The 11820-nt window shown below is 33.6% G+C and overlaps 1 protein-coding gene across 1 annotated transcript in view; it reads left to right on the forward strand.

The window, feature by feature from the left end:
- The window catches only part of LOC145687691 (baculoviral IAP repeat-containing protein 7-B-like), a 208616-nt gene extending 199463 nt beyond the window's left edge, over window positions 1-9153 (forward strand). The window contains exons 8-9 of the mRNA XM_081761147.1: window positions 830-1000; window positions 7836-9153. The gene's annotated coding sequence lies outside the window, so the exon portion shown is untranslated. The remainder of the gene's footprint in view (window positions 1-829; window positions 1001-7835) is intronic.
- Window positions 9154-11820: the final 2667 nt, after the last annotated feature.

The following is an 11820-nucleotide window of genomic DNA, read 5'->3' on the forward strand; positions in this document are numbered from 1 at the left end:
TTCCGACTTTTCTGTAAATTTAGTCTTGCTCTGGGAGAAATCTTTTATAATTTATCCTCATATTGAATTTTGATTCCCGAAAAGCTTGGACCACTCCCGAAGTAAATTCCTGCGTATGTGCCTGACTCAACTGAAAAATGTATAGACGTTGAGTGGTGTATAGTTTGAAAGGTCTTTTTGCCCTCTGTTAAATCTTATTTGTATTTCACAATGTGAGAAAGCATTTATCGAAAACTCGAACACGATTTATGTTTAGCCCTCATTGCTGGTCTGATGAGGTTCCGGATTTGATCCCCGATAATGCACTTTTTTCTATTTTTGTCCTATATAGCCATGCTAGCTATGCTGCTGACATTGGATGTAACTACAATTCAATCAAATCAAATCGATTTAGTATCATTTTTAAAAAATAAATAAATAAATAAATTAATTAATTAATTCTTCTCTCACTGTAAATGTATAATTAATGAAATTCTCAAACAGAAATTGTTCACAGATTTTGGCTTGAAAAGCACCCAGATACGGTATTTGTATGGTAGATAATACTATTTGAATGCGTACATGGGATATCAAGTGACAATACAGAGTAATCACATTTTGAATTGAAAGTAAAATAGATAGCGAATATTTTGAAAGGTGATTGTGATAGAAAATTCTCATAATATTCCCTCTGAAAATTCATGGAGTAGCACAGTGTTTAATTTATTGCTATATTGTGTGCGTCAGATAATATTTTGACAGTACAATATAATTTATAAATAAAAATTACGTTGAATTTCAAGAAAACTTAAAGTAATAAATGCTAAATTTTAATTTTATTTATTCACAGTCTGATGAAGGAAGTGTAAACGGAAGGAAGGAATTGGAGGAGGAAATGACGTCTGAGTCAGAATTGGAATGCTTCTCTGTCCTGTCTCTCCATAAGTAACTTTCTTGTTCTCCGACTGTAATTCGAAGGAGTCGGACAGGAGTCGTAAGTAATGCGACTACTGTCTCTCCCGTAAGTAGCAACTATCTAATTTCACTATTTTAGCAAAAAAGAGGAAAGCTTACTAAATTTATTAGAACTCTTACTTCATAATTTCACAAATAATTTATGTCATTCAACTTACCGCTTTCTTTAACCCTCTATTGGCCACATATGAAAGATATGAAAGTACTGTCTATAAACTAAGTGTCCAGAAGCGATAGTTATTTCAATCTAGTGGCTCGCTTAAAAGTAACGAGAATGCTTTGTTATAGCAGAAATAAATAGTATATTTGGGTTGACCACTTGATGTTTGCTTACATTTTAAAGGAAATGTAGGCAATGGTAATAGTAATGCCCACTAATCTGTTTGTAGTTGCTAGCATTTAAGATTTAAATGTATTCCTTCAGGACTGCAAAGATATTTAATATTGAAATCCTGTACACTGTCGTTGTTCTGTATTATTATTATTATTATTATTATTATTATTATTATTATTATTATTATTATTATTATTATTATTATTATTATTATTATTATTATTATTACTATTATTACATTAGTTACTTTTATTGATTATAGATTCTATTTTGATAAAATTTGACATAAACTTACGAGCATGCGTGTGTAGTACATTTTTGCATGAGTTCGCAAAATTAAATATGCGAGCACAATTATTATGATTATTTAACTATAGCTGCTGTCTTCTTCACGCTCTGTGTAAACCGTTTCTCCTGTTTTGTTTATGCTTTTAAAAATACGAATGTTTTATTGTTTGCATACGATTTGAATCCAGAGGAAAGGTTTTAATGATTTACTTAGTTTTCAAATGAAATTAAATTAAATTTCTCGATATTCAGTGGTTCAGCTTCAGGGAAGTAAATATTGTTAAATAGAAGAAGAAAAAAAATGAAACGGTAAATTATGCAACTTCCTTTAAGTTCACTTCCTATTAACTCCCTTTGATGGAATAAGTTGAACATTTTCAGCTTATGTATTTAGTGCCTGGGGGTAATGAAATACGGATAATTGCATTTTTAAACATATTTTCAACAAAATTGAAAATAAAACAGATGGAAACATTTTGTTGGTTTATTCTTTTTCTCTGTATCAGTACTGTTAAAATAATTAAAACATTCCTCAGGAATAGTATGTGTTAAATTTTACTGGCTGCTTGTTCAATTTATAAAGAAGAAATTAGTGAAATTCCTAACTTCAACAATAGAGTAATTAATTGAAATGTTTTCTAGTCAGAAGAATAGGCATGCTCAACTCTTGTATAAGTAACCTGCCATTAGGTGAATTCAATTTTGTATCTCTATTAATAACTTATTTTAGGGATTATGTTTAGGCCTATATTTTTACCACACGTACTATTTTTTTAGTGCTTTTGTAGTGTGAGATAGAAAAGCCACGCTTTTTTGGTTGTTTGTTTGTTAAGGAAGTACGCAACAATCCTATTTTCGTTCTCATCAGTTTTACATTTGGCCCAATTAGCGAAACTGGTCACGAGCTGCCACGCCCTGTAACACTATCTTCTTACCATGTGGCCCTGCTTTCCAACGTAATACCCGTCTAGACGCTTCTCAGTTTTCCTTCTACTTTTTTTTTCGTCTCTGTCTGACAGTGGCGTACACAACCGTGCTTCAATAAAATGTCTAAAACTAAGTACTTACCATGTTAAGATATGAATACAAAAAATAATCGTGTCCTGAAATAATATAAGGTTGTGTGTCCGAACCGCCACCGGAACCCCATTTATGAAATTCTGTGTATATCACTGCTGTCTGATAAAGTATTCTAGCGAAAAAAATAATCATAATATTTTTATTTATTTACTTATTTTTTATTGCAAACTTCTTGATGTATTTCATCTGTCACTATAGAAGCTTTGATCTAATTCCCTTTACCGTATAAAAATAATTTGAAAGAATTTTATCAGACAAAGGAGTTTCAAAGAACAAAAAGAGCAAAGATTTGATACCAGGCCCTGTGGCAGTTGCAAGCAGTGACGATTTCAGATTTTCCTAAGGGGAAATGTTCATAAACACGGGATGAAAGTAGTATAGCAAAAATACTAGTAACCCAGGTTGTGAACAATCGGGATAATTTCCAACGAGGATTTTCGTAACTCTGGGATGCCTCACAGAAAACTTGCGACATATTACGACAAAATCGAAGAACTCTTGACGAAAATTTTCGTAGATCACATTTTTGCAATTGAGGGGAAGTGGGTTAATGTTATATCGATAATATACACTAAGTCATAATCGAAAACGTTTTACATGGTTAATGTTGGAAAATTGTCTTCCATGTATATGTATAAACTTGAACATGAGGTTGATTTTACCTCCTTTTTCCCCATTATACTTGATGGATTGTAACATACAATAGGATTGTAACATAAATCAAACAATAGGACTAGTTTTGCAAGTAGAAGAAAAGCACATTCCAAGTTTAATCGAAATCATATCAGTTTTACAAGAGTTATCGTAGAACAGACAGACGAACAGGCATAAAAATGCCACTCGGGTCGAAAGGTAGAAGCTTCGCTAACGCTTGTTTCAATTGATACAGGTCAAGAGATAATGTATCACCCTATTTATTCATACCAGTCAAATAGTGGCTGGCGGGCCGGATCCGGCTTGCAGGTATGTTTCAGCCAGTCCATGATTAAAAATTAAAAATGATTTTTCTTTCAGATAGCTTTTTTTTTAAAAACAAATCTCATTGTTCCTATCAAAAACAATGTTAATTGCTCTATTGTGTATTAAATATGTTTATTCAATATTTGACTAATAATAATACGTTTTAAATTTCCATCGATATATATTTACTTAAAGTATATTTTTCAATTGCGTAGCCCCCAAGTATGGTTCTTAATTTGACCTGGTTCTCAGCGCATTACAGTTTGTCCGCCACTGATCTATACAATGCGAATTGAAAGTGTCAGAACCGGTGTCTCTTTTGAAATCTAGCTTTCATGGAGGCGAGATACTATGGTGAGACACTCTATTGTGAGTAGAGAGGCGAGGGGAAAAACCCAATGGGTGGGAAAATATATATTTTGCGTTTAAATCCGGGTTTTTTCCCAAATCGTATTTTACCACCCAAAAACTGGGTTTTTATTAACTCTTCTAAATTATATCGTATATTTTAATACGATAATGTAGTATCTTCATTATTCGATTAAAAAGCTACCAATAAAGCCTTTTACTTTGATTTTTTTAAACATGGAGGCATTGTAGAATACGTTACGTATGCTTTCACGCATTTCTGCGTCGAGACATAGGGTGTGATGGCGTCATAATTTGAAACCAATGAATTATTGTTAGGCCTATTTTTATTATTTTTGGCGGGCTTACTTTTGCACCTAGAAGATTCAAATTCTGCACACGCACCCCGTAGTATTTTTCAGATTTGTTTCAGATCTCTTTGTTAACACAGGGGGGTCCAGAGGCAAAAAGGTAAAAGAAGAAAGTAAATAAATAAATAAAATAAAATAAAATAATATTTTCTAATAAAAGAATCACTTTTTTGCGATTTTCCCGCCCCACATACATGATAGAGACATGTGAAAGGTACCGATTGAAAGGATTTTCCATTCTGAAGAGAATGAAATATGAATCATGAACCTGCTTTACATGAGATTCTGTTTTATACGGGAATATTGAGTATTGTGGGAATATTCTTATCACATTAGTAAATATTTTTTACCTTACTGAAATTTTGTACACACACTCAGTATTCCCCTTAGACTCAGTTGATTTTGAGGTCTGTACGTTAACACAGGAGAAATCCAAAGGGGCCCAAACTTAGAAAAAAGGAATTTTTTCACCAGAAATCCATACTTCCCTCAAACTTTCCCTCCTTGGGGTCATAATAGGCTCATGTAAGTGGTACCGTTTGAAAAGCTAGTCTATTCTGAAGAGAATGAGGTACAAAACATGACCCTGTGATAAACAGAGATGTCTCAGGAAATTTTTATATTACATCCAGGTCATTTGGGGTCATCTGGAGCATTGTGGGAATGTTTTTAGCTCATTGCTAAATATTTTCCCGCCCTTAGTATTCAAGATAGAAGCTTGAAATTTTGTACTCCTCTTAGTATTTTTCAGTTGATTTTGAGATCTGTGCGTTAACACAGGGGGTCCAGAGGGGCTCAGTTGCTTTTAAAAAAACAAAAATCCTGATTTCTCTCAAAATTTCCCGGCTCAGGACACGATACGGAAATGTGAATTATACCGTTTGAGAGGCTGTTCTATTCTGAAGAGAATGATGAATGAACCATGATCCCAGGGTAAATAGGGATGATGCTGTAACTGCTTGACTGAAAGTCTATAAATTAGCTTTAAAAAAAAGGCATTATTTAAAAGGTTGATGTTTATTAATTTTAATTTAGTTGATGTTTATTGATTTTAATTTTCAGAATTTTTACCAGTGTACATCTCCATTTAGTTGGCCTATTCAAAACCAAGGGACAAATACAAATCTAGGCTACCAAATTTATACCAGGGGTGCCCACAAGGGGGGCTATGACGCAAACTGCGTCATTGAAATATTTGGGGGGGTTAAAATCTATATAAATATGGTTGATGAGGGGGGGTAAAATTAATCGAAAAGAAGATTTTTTCATGGGAGAACACCTACGGATAGACAATTGGGGGGGGTACGTCATAGACATAAGGGGGGGGGCACCACTGTTTATACCAATCTGTAAATTCTAGTACATTGTCAGTGTGCAGTTTGAGTGCAACTGCATCACCACAGTTAATTGATTAGGATTTTTAGGATTAGGATTTTTATGGGATTAGGATTTTTAGATTTCTGGTTCTTAAGCATCTAAGGCCATTTAGCCCTTCACGTTTTGAGGGATGACGTCCCTCGGCGAGCACACAATCCGGGGATGGGGGAAGGAAGCAGCCTGGGATCTATAAGTTAGGTACCCATCGGGAATCGAACCCGGGACCGCTCGCACCGAAGGCGAGAGCGTTAGCGACTACGCTACGCGATGCCACAACAGTTAATTGAATTTGATATGCAACAAAGACAATCTCCAACCATAGCTTCGTGGGAAGCTCAAGAGAGTCGAGTGTGAGAGAGAGAGAGAAGTAAAAGAGCATGAGATTCGTCTTTTATGGATAGCATGGCTGAAGGAGAAACGGTAAGCGCATCTTTTGTCCGTAAGAAAAAGTTTTCAGAATCAGAGTTTACGGAAAGGTAAAGCAAACTAGTCCACCTTATTTTCATATTACTGACTTCAGGTTTGTATCAGGTGTAAGTGTATTTTGCTTAAAAGTTTTTGATCCTTGCAAAAATTTACATCATAATTGGCTTTTAACTAGCTATGCACTGTTAACCAAACAAGCCAACCTAACCTAACCTAATTTCTGTAATTAAAAGTCCAGCTGAGATTTATTTTCCTAATATGAAATATATATATTATATATATATATATATATATATATATATATATATATATATATATATATATATATATATATATATATATATATATATATATATTAACAAAGTGTTTGGGTTCTCTTGCTATTTCTTATTGAAATCAAAGTAATTTTAATTGACCCAGAGAAGTTATGGCAGTGCGGGCCAACCACTACTTTCCCAGTGTAACCCGAAATTAGTGATATTTGTGGTTAGAAGTCCGTAGATAGACATTTATAATACTCCGTCTTCTTTAGCCTAACCGGCATAATCGTGGGACGTGAAACTCAAAGATTTCATTTATGATACAGTGGACTTCATCAGTCAATACACAATTACGAACTTTACAAACAATATACTATTATTAGCATGCTAGTGTTCTCTTATTTCACACAAAAATCATTTGAAGGGTACACGGAAAAAAGGGACTCATTGCAATTTTTTTGCGAAAAAGCCGATATGGACACCACCTGATGGTGCTAGTTTGTACTTCTAAATGCATTATGGATATTGTGAAACAAGTGACTCGTTGCAGAGAAACTTACAAACGAAAAAGAAGTAATGCAAGAAAGAAAGGGACCATCAACATTTTAAATTGCTTCTCCCGAAAAAAAATGTAAAATATCGATTAGCCCCGTCTTTCCGTGTACCCTTCATTTGGCTTAAGTTATTTTGAGTGATACTTAACTGTTAGTTTGTCTCGGACAGTGGTACGTCCATAGGCTACTCTTTTTGTTTCATGTGTTGCATTTATGATTACTTTCAGAAGCATCGTAAGTGGTAAATCCTGAGAAATATTTCTTAATTTTCGTAAAATTTAAGAGAGCTATATTATATTGCGAAATAACATGCAATATTCTCTATGTCAAGATAGATAGCTATCCTTATTAAAAAAATGACTGTAGATAAAAATAACTATTTTTTCTCGTCGTTACATAAAAAACCCGATATTTTCCCAAAATTTTCCCCAAAACCCGATATTTTAAACCCAGGAAAAAAAAATATTTTCCCGGTTTTTTGCCCATCACTAATTGTGAGAGTTGATGTTGCATAATGGCCTGTGCATCCACTTTCTTCACCGGATTCAAGCCCCAGTCATGTTACAAAGCCCACGTTAATACTAGGTTCTCTCCTTCGTAACCTCGGCGTTGCATAACGACGTGAAAAACAAAATTCAAAGTCCTTTACTAAGTCTTTCAAATATTGTAATTTTTTGTAGGCAACCTTAACTGCTCATTGTGGTTGTTATAATATGTTTGAAATGCAAAAGTTTTGCTCAGTTTTGTAGGTACCAAATGCGTTAATAAGGTTTATTATTATTATTATTATTATTATTATTATTATTATTATTATTATTATTATTATTATTATTATTATTATTATTATTATTATTATTATTATTACTTACTTACTTACTTACAGCATTAGAATGCGAGAGGAAAGGAGTCTATGATGCAACAAGCGAAATCCTTCACAACGGAATATGATCGTCTTTTGGAGGAACATAGTTAGCTTGAGTGGAAACTTAAAAAGTACAGAGTGGCGATGCGGAGAACAAGAAGAATGAGTGAAATTTTTAATCAATATGCAACCTTTTACAATCACTCTACCCGTGAAAACACGTGAAATGCAAATCGAGTTACATCACTGTGTCGGGGTCTTTTTATATTTGCTGCAAATACTGAATGTCGATTGCTAATATGGAACAGTGAATTCCACGGATTGTGAAGCAACTTTCGATATTAATATTTCTTAACCAGATTTAAAATCATCAATGATACTGGACTTTCAATTTTATTTGTGATTTTTTTTAGCTTGTCTTTTTTGAATAATACAACTACTTTGTTTTAAAGAAAGTACCATGGAACGTTATATATTAAAACAGTTGTATTTGTTATTGAACCAATTTTGTTCATGTAATGGAGGAGGAGTTGTAAGGTGAAGGTATAGAGAAGTTAGATTAAAACCAGAAATGATCAGTTGTTACTCCTTAAGTGTATGGTTATTTTCGTCTCATTGAAAATTTTAAGACATTATATTTATACCAGAACTTACCGATCACAGGTTGAAACTATAAATATGCCAGTAATTTGATCGTGTTGTTTCTGCCTGTAATTTTTTTAAAGCTTTTTGTGTAGGTTTTATTTTATATTTCTTGAATTCTTGAAAGTAAAATAGGGTGATGTATCAGCAAGATGAATAATGCATTATTTGATGCTGTGACACAGACATTTAATAAAATAAGTATTTAAGTTCTCAGAACACTGAAGCGTTTCAGTCACGTACTTGAAGTTCTATGCATATCGTCTTTTATAAGAACTTGATTTATACAGAAGAATATATTTGTAATAGCACGGGCAGTGGCTCAGCAACAATAAATTGATTTCACACCAATAGTTTAAAGAAAAAAGATCATCTTCTCACTTTTCTACAATTCAGTTGGTATTCTCAAAAAATATAAAGTTATGTCGCGATGAAGTACTTAAAAAAATAAGAAAAAGGTAGACCATTTATTGTTGATAATAGAGGTGACATGCGAGTAATTACCTTATTGTACTTTCATAAACTCAGCAAAATTAGTAAATTAGTGTTTAGGTTATATGTCGTTTTGTACTGAACATTGTTCCGTTTTCTTTTTTCTTCATATTAAAAATTCATATTTAGTGTATGTATGCTTATATAGTGATTATTTTCTTAGCAATCTTGTGAAGCCTTATAATGTAACAGTTTTTTTCCTAGTAAAGAGCCATTCACTATATAAATATTTTTTTATGCATAATTTCATTGTTTGAGAGTTGAATTTAATTTTCCTCGAAGTTTAAGTAGTGAATACTGTTCAACGAATTTTATTACCAAACTATTTATTCTTTTTAAACTAAAATTACGATATGTCAAATCTTAATTATTAAAATCGAAACCAAAAGAGACAATTTTATATAGATATTGCATATTATAAACGGAAGGTGAGGCAAAATATTAGTTTTGTTTGGAAAGTGTAGACATAGAAGGTCGATGCAGTGACAAAAATTTGAAAGAGAAAGTGCTTTTTCAAAGTTGCTGTTCTTTATAAATTGATGATATGCTAACTTTTAAAAATGCAAAAGTACCATACTTTGAAAAGTGGTTACGATGTTTTTGTATGCTCCATTGTTACTCGTTGAAATAGTAACGGCGAGCAGTTCATATACGCTTCCACTGAGCGACAATTGAGCAGAGAAGGATCTATATTGACCATCGTAAACATTTTTTTAAAGAATGGCGTTTTTTTAGCTGTTTTCAAAGCCAGCATATCTATAAGATATAGATAAGTGAAAAATTTGGAAAGCTACTTTCCCTTACAAATTTTCGTCACTGCATTGACCCTCTGTCTTCATTTTCCAAACAAAACTAATATCTTGCCTCACGTTCCACACTTTTGTTTATACTACGCAATATACAGGGTGTTGATGAACCAAACCGACGAACTGTAACAAGTGATTCCTCGCATAAGAATAAGAGTAAACGTTCATATGGACCTATCGTGAAAAGCGCACAGTTTCACAGCTAGGGCTGTCCAAAATCGGCCCTATTTCGAATTCCAGAAACTATGGATGGTGGTCCTTATCAGCGTAAAGGAAGCCACGCATACACAATCCAAAAGTGCATATTTCGTCAATTTTCAATAGGTGTGCATGGCATTCCCAACAGGGTGTAATTCTCAGATATGCTCTCAATAGAGTTTTCAGATATACACTGATTTCAATGATGGTCCAAAGTACTCAGGAGATAAGCCTTGACAACAATAGACATCCAGTGCTTCGAACGGAAGTTGGAAGTGTTAGGAACCGGCAGCTCCATGTTTTTTTTTTTTTTTTTTTTTTTTTTTTTTGTGTGTGTGTGTGTGTGTGTGTGTGTGTTCAGAATAACATGTGATGCGAAGTATTAAGTCACGGTATATTTCACGTTTTCTTCACTTATAAGCGTGAAAGAAAACATCGCAGCATACGCTTTCCCGAGGACGAGAGATCGTGCTGCTGACGATCCTTAACACTTCCGACATCATGCCAAAGAATTCCGTGTTCACTGGTACCAAGACTTATCATTACTTAGGACCAATCTTAAGATCAGAGCATATCTCAAAATTCGGTTGATTGCATATTTGGGAATTTCACCCTTCAGGGAATACTCTGTACACCCATTGAACGTTAATAAAATGTGCAGTTAATAAAATGTGACTTCCTTTACGCTGATAAGGAACACCATCCACAGTTTCTCAAATTCGAAATAGGGCCTGTTGAAATGTGGCCTTTTCGCGATTTTGGACAGCCCTAGCTCTGAAACTATGCACTTTTCCCCCCACAGGTCCATAGAAACATTTTCTCTTATTTTGATGTAACGAATAACCTCTTACATTTTGTAGGTATCAAATTGTCGATATATATATATCAATTTTTTTTATTTTTATTTTTTATATTTTTATTTATTTATTTTTTTTTACAACTTTAAAAAATATAAACTGAAATATCATCTGCAGTATCTCTCACACCTCCATTCAACTGTTGTCAAATTATATACTTTAGGCAGAAGCACATCTGATGCAAGGCGGTCAAATTCTTGTGCCAAAATAATGCTAAAACCTAAAATAGGTTCGCAATCTACCTTGAACGTGACCGGTTTTCTGACGTAAAAGGTAGTTAAAAACTTCCGGAGGCATCTCAAACGGAGACCTTTTGTGTGGGTTGCGAACCTCAAACCATTCTCATACATGAAATTACTGAATAGCCTTGACGTCCACTTAGTTCCTCCAAGAAGTAATTTAAATTAATGCAAGTCTTGGGGGCGTAGAAAACGTAGCTCAGAATTGATTAGAAACATGGGAATAGAAATTCAAAGATAAAATTCGATAACACAGAAATAATTTAGAATAATAATTTAATGATCTGATGTTGAATATTTGAATAATCACAGAGCATGGTATGGACTGGTATGACTTAAAGACTAGAAAAGACAATGCATAATCACTTACTTTTGGTAACGGTGATAAGCATAACATCTGATGGACAGAATGACGGAGTAGAAAAACTAATGATGAATAATCTGACTCGCAGAGTTTCGACGTCAAAATAGAACTTCCAATACCCGGAAGAGAATCCGGTAGTATTCATATTATTTTTCTGTCATGTCAACATTCTTACACATTCTTTCTGCGTCTTCGTAGTTCTAGAAGTCATAGCCGGTCATTTGCTTTGTAGAAGTCAAGGCACTCTAAAATTTCCATTGGATTATGAATCCTAAAGAATACTCAAACTGCCTCCACTTCATACATTGCCTATTTTATACACTCTGTAAAGAAAAAATAGCGACACCTCAATTCTCAAGGTAACTTACACAGAAAACCATAGTTGCAGCCGGCTAGAAGAGGAATAGA

The sequence above is a fragment of the Thermobia domestica genome, chromosome 6 (assembly GCF_964235325.1).
Source record: "Thermobia domestica chromosome 6, izTheDome1.hap1.1, whole genome shotgun sequence".
NCBI lineage: Eukaryota > Metazoa > Arthropoda > Insecta > Zygentoma > Lepismatidae > Thermobia > Thermobia domestica.